The sequence below is a fragment of the Rhinopithecus bieti genome, unplaced genomic scaffold (assembly GCF_001698545.2).
Source record: "Rhinopithecus bieti isolate Rb0 unplaced genomic scaffold, ASM169854v2 scaffold_73242, whole genome shotgun sequence".
NCBI lineage: Eukaryota > Metazoa > Chordata > Mammalia > Primates > Cercopithecidae > Rhinopithecus > Rhinopithecus bieti.
Window position 1 is genome coordinate 13,701 of NW_016827168.1, and position 4,559 is coordinate 18,259.

The window sequence follows — 4,559 nt, forward strand, 5'->3', positions numbered from 1 at the left end:
CAAATCAAAACCACAATGAGATACCATCTCACACCAGTTAGAATGGCAATCATTAAAAAGTCAGGAAACAACAGGTGCTGGAGAGGATGTGGAGAAATAGGAACACTTTTACACTGTTGGTGGGACTGTAAACTAGTTCAACCATTGTGGAAAACAGTATGGCAATTCCTCAAGGATATAGAACTAGATATACCATATGACCCAGCCATCCCATTACTGGGTATATACCCAAAGGATCATAAATCATGCTGCTATAAAGACACATGCACACATATGTTTATTGTGGCACTATTCACAATAACAATGACTTGGAATCAACCCAAATGTCCATCAGTGACAGACTGGATTAAGAAAATGTGGCACATATACACCGTGGAATACTATGCAGCCATAAAAAAGGATGAGTTCGTGTCCTTTGTAGGGACGTGGATGCAGCTGGAAACCATCATTCTCAGCAAACTATCGCAAGAACAGTAAACCAAGCACCACATGTTCTCACTCATAAGTGGGAACTGAACAATGAGATCACTTGGACACGGGAAGGGGAACATCACACACCGGGGCCTCTTATGGGGAGGGGAGAGGGAGGAGGGATGGCATTGGGAGTTATACCTGATGTAAAAGATGGGTGCTGACAAGTTGATGGGTGCAGCACACCAACATGGCACATGTATACATATGTAACAAACCTGCACGTTGTGCACATGTAACCCTAGAACTTAAAGTATAATTTTAAAAAAAAATGTTTAAAAACTATATATTAGATTAAAGAAACAATTAAAAACTGAGGTTCAAGAAGTGAACAAATCTTTCACAGGTGATAAGCCTAGAGAGTGGCAGTGCTGATTAAAAACCACATGTGCCTTATTCATATGTCAAGTAAGGCCATTCAATCACTTAAGAGATTCTCCCACCCCATCCTGCTCAATTAAGTGCTCAATAACTACCCTCTCAGGAGACACTGCACTATGTATGGCCCAGTGAGTGCACCAGATGCGTTTTACTTTCCAAGTTCTTGCACCATCTCACTGGGGTCAGGTTGTTTTTGACTTTTGGGATGCCATTTTTTTCTTTCACAAATTGTTCACTATTTTCTTTAACTATATTTATTTCACTATTTTCTGTCCCCTTAAAAAAAACCCAGGGGCAGAAATTATTTGTTTTCCCTCAATACCAGCATCTGATTGGCTGACCAGCAATGTGTCTCCAAGAAATGGAAGCTGGGTTGGGTAAAGACAGCTTTAATGTCTCAAGGGGTTAGCTTTTCAAAAAACTAAGTACACCAGGAGATTCCTGTCACTTGGCAGTTTATAGTTGGTTATGTATGAATTTTGTTTCCCATAGTGTAGTAATTTACAAAAACAAAAACAAACAAACAAAAAAAACAAAAAAGACGCACTGGAGTTAAATTTTTTTTTTAAATCAAAATCCAAAGACTAGAGTCACATCAGTTTCATCGCCTGCCACTTAGTTATTTTCACACTCCACAGGGGAATGATCTTCCCTTCGTTGTTCAAATGCATCCCAAGCCACCTCTCAAGTCAACACTCCCACCACCCTGCATTCCTTCTTCCTAACTCTGGCTTGCAGTAAAATACTGCTTCCTTGAGAGGCTACACTCCATACCTCAGGTTTTCCTATGAAAGAAAATAACCCAGGAGCCAATATTCACTAGACATTCTAGCAGACATAACCATGGTGGGTATCTTGGTTTATCCCCAAACAATACTGAAACCCAAGACCAGGAAAAATTCAAGGGTGGCTGAAAACAAATAATCCCAAAAGTTTCCAAAGGGAAACCTTGATCCAAAAACATTCTGATAAGACCTCTGTACATAGAGAAGATAAAAGAGAGTTACAGTACAGTGTCAGGGGATTATTCTTCACTTTCTTCTCAGGGGAAATATTTTTCAAACACATCTTTGTAAAAGCCCCATCCAATGCTTTGTCAAAAAATGTGTAATTCATGGCCATAAGCAGTAGCTCACGCCTGTAATCACAGCACTTTGGGAGGCCAAGGCGGGCAGATCACTTGAGGTCATGAGTTCGAGAACAGCCTGGCTAACAAGGTGAAACCACGGTTCTACTAAAACTACAAAAATTAGCCAGGTGTGGTGACACGCGCCTGTAATCCCAGCTACTCAAAAGGCTGAGGCACGAGAATCGCTTGAACGCGGGAGGCAAAGGCTGCAGTGAGCAGAGATCGCGCAACTGCACTCCAGCCTGGGTGACAAAGTGAGACTCCATCTTAATTTTTAAAAAATTATTAATTAAAACACGGTATCTAAAATGCATAGTAAAGGACAAATAGCTGATAATGTGAATTAGGGAGGGGAAACTGGCATTTGGGAATGTCAAAAAGAACTGAAAATTTAGTATTTTACTGCAAGCCAGAGTTAGGAAGAAGGAATGCAGGGTGGTGGGAGTGTTGACTTGAGAGGTGGCTTGGGATGCATTTGAAAAACGAAGGGAAAATCATTCCCCTGTGGAGTGTGAAAACAACTTAAGTGGCAGGCGATGAAACTGATGTGACTCTAGTCTTTGGATTTTGATTTAAAAAAAAAATTTAACTCCAGTGCGTCTTTTTTGTTTTTTTTGTTTGTTTGTTTTTGTTTTTGTAAATTACTACACTATGGGAAACAAAATTCATACCTAACCAACTATAAACTGCCAAGTAACCTCTGATTGCATAACCAGGAAATCTGTACGCTCAGAGTGGAAATTAAGAAACTACCTGTGGCCGGACGCGGTGGCTCACGCCTGTAATCCCAGCATTTTGGGAGGCTGAGGCGGGCGGATCACGAGGTCAGGAGACCGAGACCATCCTGGCTAACACGGTGAAAACCCCTCTCTACTAAAAACACAAAAAATCAGCCGGGCGCGGTGGCGGGCGCCTATAGTCCCAGCTACGCTGGAGGTTGAGGCAGGAGAATGGCGTGAACCCGGGAGCAGAGCTTGCAGTGAACCGAGATCGCGCCACTGCACTCCAGCCTGGGCGACAGAGCGAGACTCCATCTCAAAAAACCAACGAACCTAACTGTACGTAATCGATTAATGAATGTGGGTTTTTTCGTCATGCACCTTATAAAAGTCTTCTCTTAGGGTGCTCTACAATTTTTGAACTACTATTTCAATAAATTATTTAACGTTTGCGGTAACTACCATAAATTTTTCATAAGAGAAAAGAGGGACGAAAAGCTCTTCCGATTCATGAACCCCGCACCCCGAGTCAGGATTCTCCCCTGACTACCCTCCCGTGGTCCCCGCACAATCGGGTAGAGACGCGGCGCGGTGAGTGCAGCGCAGCCCAGAGAGGGCTCCAGGCCGGGCACAGTCACACAGAAGGGAAGAGACAGGACGCCCGGGGTCCCGCCTGTCCGCCCAGCCGCCATCTTACGGCTGAAGGGGACTGAGGGCCGAGCTGCACCAAGGCGCCTCAGATTTTGGAGCTGACAGATGGGAGGCCTCAGTCCCGCTACAGCCACTTCCGACCGCTTTCAATCAGCCCCTTCCCCCTCTCTGGAGATGTCGGACCCGGCACTCTCACCATTTCTGGGTTTCCTAGTGGGTCCTGGCGTCTTAGCTGTGGATCTCCCAAAACTTGCAGGTCACCGGGCCACACAGACTGGGCCTCCAGAAGCGGAGGACACAGAGCAGTGAAGACGGGACCAGGAGCTCTGGCTGCAGGAAGAGACAAAAGACCAGCCAAATCCCGGAAGCCGTCCTGTACTTTCCAGGAGCGTGTCTTACTGGACGGTTTCCTAGTTTAGAGTCTCTGACTGGATAACGCTTAAAGCCCGCCCCTTCAGTCCCTGAGTGACAGAAGATTTGACCAGACACTGTGCTGAATGAAGAAAGAGTGACAGCCTGGGCTGCAACCTTTTCGGGCAGGGCTTCCTCCCTGAGCTGAGCTAGGACCAATCGGGAGTGTATTTGCATTTAACCTTGTGTACAAGGTGACGTGCATTTATAAATAACATATTATATGGCTATTCGCAAATGAAAAGAATATAATAACGATTATTTTAAAATTTCAGATTTTATGAACTTCCTGGCTTCTGGTCCTTTGAACAGGCAGCCTGAGATTTTAAAAATGAAGCAATCCTCTGAAATAAAATGTGAGCCAAATGTAAATTTCAAAATTTCAAGTAGCCAAACTTTTTTATTTTCATTTTAATTAATTAATGTATTTATTTTGAGACTGAGTCTCGCTCTGTCACCCAGATTAAGTGCAGTGGCGGCGATCTCCGCTCACTACAACCTCCGGAACTCCCGGATTCAAGCGATTCTCCTGCTTTAGCCTCCCAAGTAGCTGGGATTACAGGCGCCTGCTAGCATGCCCGGCTAATTTTTTTTGTATTTTTAGTAAAGACAGAGTTTCACCATGTTGGTCAGGCTAGTCTCCAACTCCTGACCTCAGGTGATCTGCTCGCTTTGACATCCCAAAGTGCTGGGGTTACAGGCGTGAGCCACCACACCCGGCCATCCATGTCAGTTTTCTAATAGTAAAAAATAACCATCGAGAAAGGAATTTCTTTTTTTTTTTTTTTTTTTTTTTT

At 44.0% G+C, this 4,559-nt stretch overlaps 1 pseudogene; it reads right to left on the bottom strand.

Annotated features, from left to right (window-relative positions):
• Positions 1-3,475: 3,475 nt before the first annotated feature.
• LOC108523209 (protein arginine N-methyltransferase 1-like) overlaps positions 3,476-4,559 on the bottom strand; it is a 19,710-nt pseudogene continuing 18,626 nt past the window's right edge.